The sequence below is a fragment of the Drosophila suzukii genome, chromosome 3 (genome assembly GCF_043229965.1).
Source record: "Drosophila suzukii chromosome 3, CBGP_Dsuzu_IsoJpt1.0, whole genome shotgun sequence".
Lineage (NCBI taxonomy): Eukaryota > Metazoa > Arthropoda > Insecta > Diptera > Drosophilidae > Drosophila > Drosophila suzukii.
Window position 1 is genome coordinate 22,741,091 of NC_092082.1, and position 14,621 is coordinate 22,755,711.

A 14,621-nucleotide genomic window follows, 5' to 3' on the forward strand; every position below is an offset into this window, starting at 1 on the left:
AGATGGACGGCGGACGGCGGACGGCGGACGGACGGACAAGCCGCTGCTTCCACGGCGTTGTCGACGCCCCAGTCGCCAATGCTGTCTACATTGGATTTCCGGCGTGGTGTAAGAATGCCTTCAATGGCTTTTGATTTTGCTTTTCTTCAGCATTTTCTTTCCCTCCTCATTCCGATTCGTATTCCCATTCTGAGTCTGCTTCTGATTCTGGTCGGAATCGGCTTTTGCTTATGCTTACTATATGGCCCTTGTGGGGTTACATCGGATCATGCTTAATTGGCAAAATATGATTCATGGCGTTTTGCACTTTCGTCGCTTTGTTGCCGGCACTGCACTTTTTCAGATTGCCAGTTTGTCGCCTATAAACAATTAACGATGCGGCGATGCAGTGAGTTATCTCTGCCCCGATATCGCCCAATTCTCGGGCCTGTATCGCCCCCATTTGGGCCGCTATGTATCTGTTTGGCCGCCAATTAAGAGCACTGCAATTGTCGCCCGGCCAATCGTCCTGCGCCACTGCGATTGGTCGATGTCCAACTCATAAATACGTCATGTTCAATTAAGAAGCGTTAATTGAAAGTAATGAACATTTATCGATAATGGAGCCGGCGGAACGCGGAAGTGGCACTTCGCGACGAGGGGCCCACCTATAACAATTCATTTAAAAATAAGTAGTTGGGCACATGTAACTTGTCAGCGGAGCCAATTCTAAAGGTCGGATGCGAAAAAATGTGGCAAACGTTTTGCGAAGTCATAAATGAGCATGGGCTTGTCTTCTTCGAAAAAATATTCCATTTATGATTCTTTCTTTGGAGCTGTAAATATTTTGAAAAGTGTGTGTCAAGAGAAGAAACAAACAGTTCGTTAGCTTGGAAAATGGTATATTTTATTTTTTATTTCAAAATTTAATATAAACTGTAGTAAGATTTATAGATGCAAGTTATCCAACTAATTTATTCTCACTTTGAAGGAAAAACAAGTTAAAAGAGGCCCTCGTTTTATATTTAGATTATGCAATAAATAGATTAAATAGATGCAATATTTTTTTATCTAAGCAAAATCTTTTTTCAAAACTTAAAAACTTAAAAAAAATTGTGTGGTTCCTTAAGCTATTTTAAAACAAAAGCGATTTTAAAAATGTTTAAAAATCATTTATTTTGCAATTTTATGTTTGTCTATGGATCAAACTGCATAACCACATTAATACCATTAAGAACATTATGCAATTTAATGTTAAAGTCTCCTCTTCTCAACAGAATTTAAAAAGCGTTAAAATAAAAATAATACAGATTCGTTTTAATGTCTTATAAATATTATAATTATATACCACTAAGAAATAACTGACATACTTAATGATTATTAATGGTTACCAAACTTGTTGGGTTTGGTATTAATCAAGCAAATAAATAAAATATTTTTAGTTTCTAAAAACTTTTGACTTCGTTTAAATTGTAATGATTCGCACTGTTAGACATGCAGAGAAATCAACATGCATTGGCTTAAGGTGGAAGAGTTGCATTGCATTTTGCAGACTTTTTGTTTCCCGATCATATAATGTCGAAATAATTTATATAAAACAACCCAAAACAAGCTAATAAAGAGCTAATAACAAACCCAATTAAGTAAAACCGACAATTTGAAATTCCACATCGCTTCCTTGTTTGGGCATGGATTTAGCACTTGTTCGGTCGTAATTCGGCGATCATCACTCAATGAAAGTGTGTACTCTTTAATGGAAGCGCTTTAAGTCGCTTAGCGCTCAAACGAATTGCCTTCGCGGCCGGGCGGTGGAAATGCGACATAAATATGCATGAGGCCTGAGTGGGTCTACTACTCACTACGGCTTTTAGCTAACATTTTCGAAACTTTTACGTTCGGATTCTTAATTCAACAAAACACGCAAAGTTAATAAATTTCAAAGTGAATATGTTTTCACCATCATGCATTTAGTCTGCCCGGGAATGTTGGGCGTCTGGCGACTCGGACCCTGTTTTTTCAGCGGCAGAGCCAGGCACAAACTGTATAATATAGGGTATGTATAAGGAGGGGGCCCCAAACTGAGCCGAAGAAGAAGACGGCGGAATGGAATGGAAATGTTGCTTGCGGCGTGGCTACATTGTTTGCAACTACAAGTAATTAATTTTACCACTACAAGGTTTTAATGACTTCTAAAAAGTTTTTAGCATTGCTGGATAATCCGGCCGGGCCAAGTGAAGTCAGGCCAAGTCAACGACGACTTTCTCCGGGGGCGTGGGGTCAGGGAAAGGGGCGTGGCAGGAGTGGGTGTGCCGACAAAGCCTCCGACCATTGTCCTACAAGTTTGTAAAGTAAGAGTGGCCAGAACATAGATGCCGCTGCCGATGCTAAATAGGCCTTGGCTCAAAGCTCCCAGCCGTCAGCACACACAGCTGGCTGGCTGTTTATGGCCAGTGTCATGTCCAACTCCATGTCCCCGGCGAACCGCAAGGCCAAGAGCCCGAATGGAGCCCCAAGGCTGCTCTACTGCTACCCCAGGATTGAGTCACGGCCTGGACACAATGTGCGGTTTTTGGTCTGTTGATATAATTTGAATTTTATGGTGTAATTACGGTCATAAATGTATTTGCCGTTTAATGGACCAGGCTCCGAACAGTGGGCTGTGTGTGTGTGCGGCCAGGCACGGCAACAAAAAGTGTCACTTTTTATCTTAAACTATGTATTTTAAATATTACTAATAAAAATAATATTACCTATCAAAATTATCAAGAACAGTTAAAAGACTAATGAAATATCCATAAGATACATGGATAGTTAAAGGACTTATGAAATATCGATAAATTTTTTAACTATCCATATATCTTTCAGGTTTATTTACTTTACTAAAATGTACCAACATAAAAAATGCTGAATATTAAATAATTCTTTTAGAAAAATAATTTAATATTAAGTAACAATTTTATCAATATTCTTTTACAAGAAAAAATGGTCTAAAAAAAGTAATAACTTAAAAAATAGACATATTGAAGAAGTGCCAAAATTTAGACCATATTTTTTTTCTGTTCCATATGTTGTAACATTTTGTTAACAATGTATATATAGTTAAAACCCAACTATTTCTTTCAGTGCACCAAACCCAAGACAAACAATTTTTTCTGAGTGTGGGGGATGGCCACCCAGGAAAACAATGTTGCCGGGGAGCCGAGAACCTTTTGTTGACTGCCAACTATAAAGTGATAAAACCGTGAAGACATCCTGATGTATGTGGAGTGCCGCAGGCGGAGGCGCCGTGAGTGCATTTAATTTGCATTTATTGGATATTAGCACGTCTGCCCCCGGATCTCTGGATCTGGATCTGGCTGCGGCTCTGGCCCCCATCTGCATCACCATCTCCACAGCGAGTGCAAGACGCCGCAGGAACAAAATGATGTGGTAATCTATATAAAGGCCTGCATCCGTACACTTAATAAGCAAACGCTAACAATGTAGCCATCGGATGGGAAGGGAAGTTCTGAAGTTCTGGGCTTACTGCTCGGGTTGAGGTTGCATCTCCGCCTCGTCGGTGTGCAAACTTTAAATACAATACGCTAATGGCATGGCATTGTGCCGGGCTGTGCAGCCGAATCTGGATGGGATTGAACTGGGCTGGATCGGAGTCGATTGGAGTGGATTGGATTGGATTGGATTCATTCGCCTTTCGGTTTCCCAGCGCTTTTGTTTCCCGTCGAGCATGACAAAAGTGGCGACAGCTCGCCAGCACTCGTGAATGCGAGGAGGTAGCAAAAAAACAGAACACACTGAATTATAAACATTTTAAATTGAAATAACGTGTCGCAATTTTTTGTCGCTGCTCCTTGCTGCCGCAAAAACAAAACAAAAATCGAATCAAACGTTCGAAAAACAACGGGCAAACCAAAGAGCAGAGCAGCGAGACTTCAAAAACGTCGTTAACGCTTACCTACCGCGCATTCTGCAATCAAATACGATTGATCTCACACTCTCGCCCCGTTCTGTTGGGTATCGTATCTGTATCTGGGCCTGGTCCTGGCCATACTATATGTATCTGCAAATGGGCAGAGGTAACTGCGGCAGAGCATCACCATCAACAACAGCAGTGACAATGGCGACAGCAGAGCAACATCGAAAGCACGGCAGCCAAGAGCCAAAGGATGGCAACTGAATGGCCAGAATGGCCAGAATGGTTGGACCGAAGGACGGACAGTCGGCCGCAGGAAGTGAGTTTGGGGCAGGGACTCTGTCTGAGCCACCTTGTGTCTGTGTGCCCACCGAAACACCTCCCCCAGCCCCAAAACCCTATCCCAAATCCCCATCCCGAACCCGAATCCGAGCCCCAACCACCACGCGTGTCGCCAAGTCGGTGGCATGGCATAGGTGGCAATGACAATCGCGACCGGATGCTTCAAATCAGATATTGTTTTACTTTGCGCCTTCATTCAGAATTTCGAATTTCGATTGTCAGCGTGTCTGTGTCGCTGTTTTATTTTTTGTTTCGTATTTTTTGCCCCTGCCCTGGCTTTTAACTTGGCTTTGTCGTCTGTGGCGAAATATTTAAGCAGCAAGAGCAGCAGCGGCAATCACCGTTTGCAACGCGAGCAACGTGAGGCTTAAATAAATGTGTCTCGATTGGGACGACGGGCCGAGCTGACAACGCGCCCGCCGATATTTATCCTGCTGCCCCGGCTTTGGCCACAGCTTTTGGCCTTACTTTCCTGCCCTCCAGTTCCGCCAGCTCCTCCAGCTGCAGCCTTAGCTTTTGGCCCGGCTTTTGCTCAATGGAGCTCGTAGATCTAATCACCTTCGGCACCGAGGGGCCGCAATAAACGCGGCGTGCAGGCGACAAATTCATGGTTCATCTCTGCGGTCAAACAGTGAGAGAAATGGGGGAAACTTAAAAAATATTTCACTAAAAAATGTTCAAGGAAAAATATCAAAATCAAAAGTAGCTAGAAAACAAAATTTTCTACAATTTCAGAACCATTACCTTAACTAGGTGAACAAAGATGTAAATGATGTACCATACCATTTTATAAAAAATGTCATAAAATTTAGTACCAACGGGCTAGGGAAATATATAACGTAAACTAAATTTTTAGAAAATATGTAAGTACACACAACCATTTTTATTTGTAAAATTTACCAATACAATACTGTAAGATAGCTTAACATCTAATGAAGTGGTGAACTAAATTTATGATTCTTTTAAGGATGCTCTGGTTACTATTTAACAGTAACCCTCTTATAAAACGTTAAGTTATGTGTATTTTGTTGTTAGGAGAGTAAATACTTCGCTGGTCAAATTGACAACTGGATGGGTTGAGACCATTTAACTATTATATTGATCAGTTTTACCTAAAAGATTTGTTCCATGCAAGTTCATCTTTCAGTCATTATTTAGGTTACTCTTAGAAAGACTTAGGTCATTTGGTTTTTTGGGGTAGGTCATGCGCGGATCCACGAAACAATTTTCTTATATTCCTAACTCATCGAGTTCTGGATCCACAAATGGTGTAGGCTTATTAATTTTTTTTTTGGGAAATCATAAATATTTTGTTCATACTAAATTGTACTTACTTATTAAATTATAATACAAAAATTTGAAAGACAATTCATGAGATGTTTATAGCTTGTATGAGTTTTAAGAATACTTCCACCATCATGTTATCCTCTGATTTTTTGGATCATTATTTGGTCAATGCTGATACCACAGCTCCATTTATAGAAGACCATATATATTTCTTTCCCAGTGCAAAGGCAGGGCAAGAGTCATCTCCCCGAGGACTAGAATTCGGAGGCATTCAGCCCCTTCAATCAACGAAAGTCCGCTCAATAAATGGAGGCGATTTGCGACCTAATGGCTGTGTGAGGTCCAGAACGGACACTCTCCACCACTCATCACTTTCACCAGGGGAACTGCCGAGTGTTTGATTATTGTCTCAATCGAGGCTAAGACGCTCGGCAACTTCCGCCTGTCCGCTGACGATTTCGGGGCTCTGGAGTCCGGGGCTTTGCCTTTCATTCATGAAGCCCCCAAATCCCACCGGGAAAATAAGGAGTCGAGACAAGAAATCACACAAAAAGTGCGGTATGTGTGGCGGCGGTACACAAAACCTGTCTGGTTGTTAACACCGCCAACTGGGAACTGGGAACTGAGAATGGGGAACTGTGAACTGGAAACCGGGAACTGCAGATCGAAGGCGAAGACGCTCTAGTGTTAAGGCCGGGGAAGTGTCAGCCAGCCAAATTGACAGGCAAAGGCAGAGTAAACGATTTTGGAGATTTGTCATTGATAAGTCGGCCAGAGTGGTAAAAGGGATGCCAAATGCGGGCTTTTCGCAGAAACGAGGTCCCAGTGTCCCAGAGCCCATGGCCCAGAACCCCAAACACCGAACCCCAAACCCCGAACCCCAAACCCCGAATCCCCAATCCCAGTTCAAAGTCAGGGACAAAACCGGACGGAAGGATGGAATCCGTCCCTTGTGTGTGGCTCTCCTGCTCAGCGGCTGACTTCTGGCGTGCAGAGCAAATTAATTCACACCTTGCCAATCCATTGTTGGACGACAAGACATATATATGCAAATTGTTTCTTACGAATTAAGCTTGCCCACGGTATGTGTTCGTTTGAGTGTTTGGCTGGGGGCCTTTGGAGCTGGGGCCCCGGGTAACTGCACAGTTCGATATTAATTTGGTAGGCAAAGCTACGGCTTTGTCTAATAAATTACAAACAAAATATGCTCATGTCTTCGTGAGTCGACAGAAAGTGGCACAGAGCGGTCATCCGGCCGATCGACCATTTGAATCGAATGGAATCCAAGTCGAACAACGAGCCATTGGAACATTACAATAATATTATGTCAGTAACGCAGCCATTCCCAGGTTACCAAGTATCGATTCGGTCGGCCCGTCAGATACTCAGGTACTTAGATACCCAGATACTCGACGGCACGAACGGCGTGTGTGTGGGGTCAAAGAAATAATTAATTTAAAATTCCATCAGCGCACGCCGAAACGACACATTGAAAGCTCTTTAAGTCCCAAATTACGAGCATTGTACCAGAAACAAATGAGAAAGACTCACGACAATATTTCTGACACATTTGCTGTTTGTAATGTGATTGTTAACTGCGTGCGACGACAACCAAAATCAGACGCGATGCGGATCGCCCGATCTATCGATGGAATATCATATTTGAATGTTCCGCTTCATATGCGCAGCGCGTCGTCTTTGGCTAGTCGTCGGTTTTCCTTTCGGCCCCACCGAAATCCCATCCCCAACCCCGTTCCCAGACCCAAAAAAACCCCCATTCCCAGCCCCGAAAGCAAGGCAAACATTTTTTGTTACCAAACATGAGCTTCAACCGAATCGAACTGGGCCCTAATGGGCTCTGTCGCTATGATAAAAGCCGTCACACCTGGCGGGAAAAACATTTTCCCTACTTGGACTTGCAATGAGTAAGTCTTTTCTCCAGCAATAAATATTAAATTATCATAAATATGACAGGAAATTGGTAAGCCAAATTACGCTACTTAGTTTTCCAGCAATGTGAGGGAAATCGTAATGTCGAGTCCCGGGGGAAACTATCTATGTTTAAATATGTTTAAGTTAAAGATCTTTTAATATCAATTCCTGATGGTCGCCCTGAATCATTTTAATCCACAAAAGAAGGGGTTAATAAGTTTAAAATAAATAATGAAGCGATAAAGTATCGTAACAAGGCAAGGTGTTAAATTAATAGCACTTGAGAATCATCCTTTATGATGACAGCTTTATTACCTTATTTCAAACAATCACATTTTCCGCTTATTTATTTGTGCGACATCTAATAATTTAAAAACTATACATTCAATTAAGCCAATTGCCATTGAATGGCACCATTGTCGGCCGATTAGATCTAAAGGCAAAGATCGTAAATCATGTGGCGGGACGAGCCCTTGAAGTACCGCTGCTACCGAAACTGCCCACCTTGGCGGACAGGTGCGGAAAATTACTTTTTATATGCTCGTTTTAGTGGCTTATTATGACAAAACAAACTCTAACCCAAATTTCAGCGCACAAAGGTTAAGGGAACGGCACAGCCCATGCGCGGCGGCCTGATGTTCGGAGATCGGGGACTTGAACCCACTCCAGACCCCAGTCCAGAGACCCCAGACCCGAGACCCAAGACCCAAGACCCAAGACCCCAGACCTCAGACCTCGTCACGTCATCGTCGTCGTTGCCAGCAACACTAACTAGCGTTTGAGGAAACAGAGTGTGGGTTTCGGCGATAAAGACACAGACAAAAACGCTATTAACATCATAAAACTACTATAAAGAAGCAAAACGAAAACAGCAACCGCTATGTGCACAACATAAATCATCGAATTGTTAGGAAGATCCATTATGGGCCATTACGAACACCAACACCTGAAATATTCGAAGGTAAAAGGGAAAGAAAGGCAGTGGCAGCATTATTAAAATGCCGTTTTGCTTAATTTTATTTTATTGTTTTTGAAGAATTCCAACCGCGAATAGCAGTCAAATGAGCGCGCGAACTGCCGTTTGCCATCGAATCGGGTGGTCCCGTCCACAAATTGAAAAAGTGCCGGGCTGGAAAGAAATGTTTATATGCACGATTATAAAAAAGAGGAGAAGGAGCCCTGGCCAACGGCAAATGCCCGGTAGCTTAGCTAACGAACACACTCCGAGGTGAGCAAACTAAAATTTATTAATGTGCCTGAGATACGCAGCAGATACGCGTTCCATGGGTTGTCCAGCGGCTTGTCGATCGTTTCCTTGGAAGTGGAAATGAGTAATTTTTTCAATTTTGCTTTTCACTTAGATTGGAGGCGTCGATAATGGGCGTAGGAGTCGGGGGGAACCGCTTAATGTGCCCAAGGAGCATGGTTGATATTAATAAACAGGAAGGATCTGGCAGATACGCATAATGAGCCGCAGATGACAGGGCATATCATCGCCGACATCAGCAGCGCGCACTTCCGAAAGTGCGTATCTTCATCTAGAATTTGTTAAGTGAAAGTCGGACGGAAGTCGTGGGGGATCCAACTGGCTTGATAAGGTGATGATAATCCTGGAAATTGAAAAATTAAAAAAATAGTTGGTTCCTTTCACATATCTTAAAAGTTAGAGGTAGATTATACAATATATATTATATTTTTTAAAGATCTAATTGAATCTGTGTTCGATAAGTCTAAACTAAGTGTTAAATTGTAAATTATTTTATGAAATTAAAAAAATGTTTTGTTCTTTAAACATATTGCGAAAGTTCCAGGAAGATAATATAAGATATATTATGTATTTTAAAGATATAATTGAATCTGGGTTCGATAAGTCTAAACTAAGTGTTAAATTGTAAAATGTTTTATGAAAGTTAATGGTATTACCCACAGAGATCAACCGTAGGCTATAATTCCATCAAATCCACCGCTCTAAGAGGTCGTAGACCTGTGGTATTAATCAAACTACTGCCCATGACGACCGGTTGATAGAGTCCATCCGATGGCATTTCCAAAATAGGGCTTGTCGCGGCGTTTCTTTGAAAACAAATTAGGCAGCGTCGGTAGCCCCAAACGCACTTATCGGATGCCCATCTATGTATGTCGGGAATCCAATCCCTTCGCCCGATCCGACGACACAATGTCTGACGAGATGGTCTCCGGAATCATCCGCTTCTACGGTCGGTGAGGTCGACCGGGGAGAATTATAGATAAATGATCAAAAGATTGTTAAATGCTGTTCAAGCAGCTTAGGAATTTGTCTGATGAGAGATTGATATCGCACTGCGAGAGTTACGCATTCAGATCGGGCGAAAGGCAGCCTGGACTTGTTTTTTCCTTTCCGCCAACGAGATCCCCATTTTCTGGGATCTTTGTATACAAGATGGCTTAGCACTAATGAACAATGTGTGTATCTGCATACCTGCGAGAGAAAAGGAGGAAAAGGGTGCCAACAAAAACTTGACTTCGTACAGGTGGTCTTTGTTTTGATCTCCCTTAGAAATATGTCGAAATAATTGTCTGGGTGACTCAAATTCTCTGAATAATTCCTGAGAAGCCTTGGGTATTTTTATTGATATTCTTAAGCCAAGAAACATGCCTAAGAGGCTTGGAATTTGTTTTTAAATTTAAGGGGGAACCTCTAAGTAAATCAATAGATCTTAGAGGTCTGTTATATGGCGTTATTTCCACATATGTGTATTTATAATACATTATATTTTGAACTTTTTATATTTAGGGTTATTTCGTTAATTGAACTTGGGAAACTATTTACACCCCTTGAATTCGTTTCCCATTTCTAGCTGATTAAGTTCTGCGCATTTACTTAAAAAATAATTACATTCGGAATGTTTTCGAGTCCGTCCATTACATGCAGATGTGCAAATGGGTGTGTAAATTCAAATGGCAAACAAATTGAAAATGGAAAACGAAAATATGGACGTTGTTGCACAATGCCCGTGTATTTAGTTACGTTATCCGTGTCTGCGGCATGTGTACGCCCGTATGCAAATGTGGATTTGATTTGATTAAGTAACGCAGCGTGTTGAAGCGCCGATCGCTGGTCGCATTAATATTCTTAGTTGGGTATTTAAATGGGCGCCGGATGGGCATGGGCATGGGTATGAGTGTGTGGGGGAGGGGGGTTCTAGGGTGTATCTGTGTGTTCTGTATTTTGCATAGTTTTGCTCCCCATTGGCAATTCATGAACATGACAACTGCAACTGTCCATGGCAGCGGGTAAATGTCGTAGTGTTCGTTGTTCACTGTTCGGTGTTCGGTGTTCAGTGTTCGGTGCTCAGTGTTCTGTGTTCAGTGTTCAGTGTTCTGTGAGTATGTGCGGGCGTGCTTGTACATACATCTATGGGAACACATGTCAACATTCCAGGAACACATGTACTATGTACGTACGCATACCAACACTCACTCATGCAACTAGCCCACATAGACATCTCTCAGTGCTTCTGTGTGTGTGTGTGATGTGGGCGGGGCCGATGGGCGGTGGGTGGGCGCAATTAATTAATTGCCTTTGTGCTATTTGCGCTACTGCAATTAAAACACTTACTCGAAAATACGCTCCGTATCTGTATCTTTATCACCATAATTACGTGTGTAGCTTTACACAGGAAAAAGAAAATATTTTCGTTATTCCTCAAGTATCTTGTACTTAAGCTTTTGTGTTTAGTACTCGAAATACATTGAGAAAAATAAAAAAATGTAGAAAACTGTTTTTGATGAAAACTATATAACTTAAGTGTACCTAAAGATATAAAATATGTACCTTATGGGTATGACTTTGAAGTATGATAGTCCTTAAGTCGCAATCTGTTTCCGTTCCTTAAAATTTTTGGGTTGTCAGACTATCAGTCCACGTATTTTATCGTTTCTAAAAATACTTTCTTAACTTCTATACCCAGAATATTTAATTTACTGACACAAATAATAAAGGTGTTTTCTTTAAAATATATTTTTTAAGCACATTTATAAAAAAATAATTCAAATTTCTCCGCAAAAATAAACTAATTTTAATTATTGAAAAAATGAAAACCTTTTTCTAATTTTATATACCTGATGCCTATAAAACACCATTACTTACAAATGCTTAATCTTAATGGTTAATTTGTATTAACAAATGCTTAATGTTAAATACAATTTTTGAATTGATAATTTTTTAATTTCTTAAAGAAAGTAATAGAAATTTGCTAACACAACCAATTGATTTTTAATAATAAATATTAACAAAAAGTTTTGAATTAGAAACTATAAAATCAGTAGAATATGGTGTATTACATTTTTCCTTAATTTTAAAATAAACTTTGCTAACTTCAACATCTAAGCAACTTCAGAGCCATCATCCCCATTGTAAGCACTGCATTTTCTTCCTGTGCATTTGCGTGTGTGTTGGTGGGGGGAAACGGAACTGCGTGGAGCCAAACTGCGCGAACTGAGCGCCAGAGGTCGCCACTCTACATAAATAGTTTGTGACCTTTCGCTTGTTTTACAAACAAGCTCCCAACAGTTGGCGTCGCCGCTCGCCGGTTCGCGCCTCAATGTCACACGTAAGTGGCGGAGGGGGGGCTCGGCGGAACCGGGGGATCCCCGCCCCCCGGAACAGCTGCAACTACAGCTCCGCCTCTGAACCGATGGTTCTGCGGTGCTTGGAATTGCAAATTGGCAACGGCGCGCCGCTTCGCCAAGCCCGAGCCCATTTTAATTGTTTACATTTTGTTTTGTTTCAGCACTTATTATTATTAATTTCACTGGCACTCGCCACTAACTTCCTCCTACCGCCGCCCCTGACCGACCCCCTGGCCATTTCCGCCCGCCCCTTTGCCCTTGCAGCCCCGCGGGGTACTCGCTTCTGCTTATTTTTTGATTTTTTTGGTTTTTTGTGGGCGGCAGTGTTATTGACTTTTGCAAATGCTGCAGAAATGAATGCAGAGCCAAGCACTCACACTCGCAGTCACACTCGCAGTCGCACTCACAGTGGGAGATGCCAGCACAGCCCTTCTCCGCATCTTTGGGGCCGGCAATAAACAAGTTTGTTTATGGAAGCATGTTATTAAACGTCGACCAATAATGCTCTATGCTATGGGGTATGATAAATTTCCTATAGCTTACACTTCTTCCAAGCCCTTTAGATTAAAAAATGGTAGGAAATATTGTAAGTATTCTCTAATTAATATTTCTTAATAAAGTGCTTTGATTTTAAAATCCCACTTTTAGTATTAAAAGTTTTGCTTATATAGCTACATAATAAATAATTTGTATTTTAAGCTGTTTAATATTATTATGTTCCTTAAATGTTTTTTTAAATTTCGTTTAAATAATCCTAGGGAACAGCTCTGTTAATCATAACAAAACATTTATCTATATATCTATAATCTATAATTTTTCAAGTTAATTTGTAAAACATAAAAGGGGTGGTATAAGAAAGAAAAAGCTTTTTTAAAATATATTTGCCTTATACCTATTCCAAAGTTATTTTTGATTCCCAAAGCTAGTTCCTGAAATGTAGAACTCATATTAGAAGACATTTGAAAGTGTATAATATGGCAGGAAAAGTTTTTTAAAACATCTTTACCTTTTATCTTTTATTAACTTATTCTTGGTTCTGAAATCTAGTTGCTGAAATTCGGAGCAAGAAGTGTATTAAAGACCCTGCTTATAACTAGATTTCTCTTTTTCGGATGGCCCGACTGGGTCTGTTCCGCTGGGAGACGACACTGTTGGAGGCGATGTCACTGATTCCATCTCCGCTCAATTTAGCGCCAGTGCACGCGAGTCTTGTGGAGGGATTGGGTTCTCCGGACCTGACTCTGCAGTATCCACTCCTCACCATCCACCATCCACCATCCACTATCCGAGATCCGTGATCCATGATCCGTGAGTCGAGGCAAGTGGGTCTTCGTCTTCAGATTGCCGGCACGAAACGAGTGTACCATGGCCTGGCTGGAAGTCTACCGTTACTAATAGTGCATATAGTGTTTTATGCATTTCTCGCCATTCGTGTATCACATAATTCCGTGTGAATCCGCTCTGGAGTGATAACTGTGCTTTCGCCGTGTTCGAGTCGCAGCTAAAGTGATAATTGCCAGCTCATTATCAGCGTTTTGCGTGAGCAATTCGAGCCGGGCCCAAAGACGCAGTGCATCCAGCGATCTGCAGACACGTCTGCGCGGCTGCACCTATGCATTAAGCATTCTCGCAGTGCATATTTTACCATTTCAGCTGCCTGCTCGAGCACTCGTACAAAAACATGCTCTAAACACTTGTTCTTCAGCTGCCTAATTAACTGCCTTTCTCAGTGGGAGCTGCTCTGAAAAGATAACACAGAGGTAGCACTATAGATATGAAATATGAATGAAACAAGATGAACTTTGAATTCACGTATTTAATTTGAATATTTTATGGTCTCCTTTGGATTTGAGCTTAAGGCAACTTTGTAAGAGATTTCTAAAAATCATACTAATTTGTTTATTGATTTTATTAAAGGATCTTAGTGAACTATTTTTAAAATACATGATATTTAATAAAAAATATAGCACTTTTATTTAATTTGAATATTTTATGTTGCCTTTCAAATTTGTGTTTAAGTAAGGTAACTTTGAAAGTGATTTCTTTAAATCATATCATTTCATTTATTTTGTATTTGGACCATACCATGTATTTTAAAAATAATTATCTAAGATCCTTTAACAAAACAAATGAAATGATATGATTTTAATAACTATTGTTGAACTTTTCTAAAATACTTATAACATAAGATTCTGTTAGCTATAAATTCCATATCCCTTGACTTAAGTCATGATATATTAATTAATTGAACTAATAATAAGTTATTAAAAATCGTAAATTCTCCTAAAATGGATGCATAATTTTTTCAATTAAGAATTTAGTTTTAAGAAATTAAATTAGATTTTTAGGTGTAACTCCTTTAAAATAAAACGAATCTAGTATACCCTTTTACTCTACGAGTAACGGGTATAAATACATATAATTCAATAAACGGATCAAAGCGACCTTTTAGTGTCAAGGATTACTTCCCGAATCAATTAGGGAAAGTGCAGATCGTGGAGTGTGGGCGATCCCCCTCCTTACAGCGGTTTTAACTGGGAACATTATTTCCGCACTA

At 40.7% G+C, this 14,621-nt stretch overlaps 1 long non-coding RNA gene across 2 annotated transcripts; it reads left to right on the top strand.

Annotated features, from left to right (window-relative positions):
- The first annotated feature begins 7,722 nt into the window (after positions 1-7,722).
- Positions 7,723-9,120, top strand: LOC139353239 (uncharacterized). 2 transcript variants are annotated; one of them, XR_011604411.1, is made up of 4 exons: positions 7,724-7,969; positions 8,044-8,414; positions 8,490-8,681; positions 8,815-9,120. It is a non-coding gene; the product is annotated as an uncharacterized lncRNA (long non-coding RNA). The 2 variants fall into 2 exon arrangements; XR_011604410.1 differs by having other exon boundaries at positions 7,723-7,969; positions 8,044-8,681.
- The last annotated feature ends 5,501 nt before the right edge of the window (positions 9,121-14,621 follow it).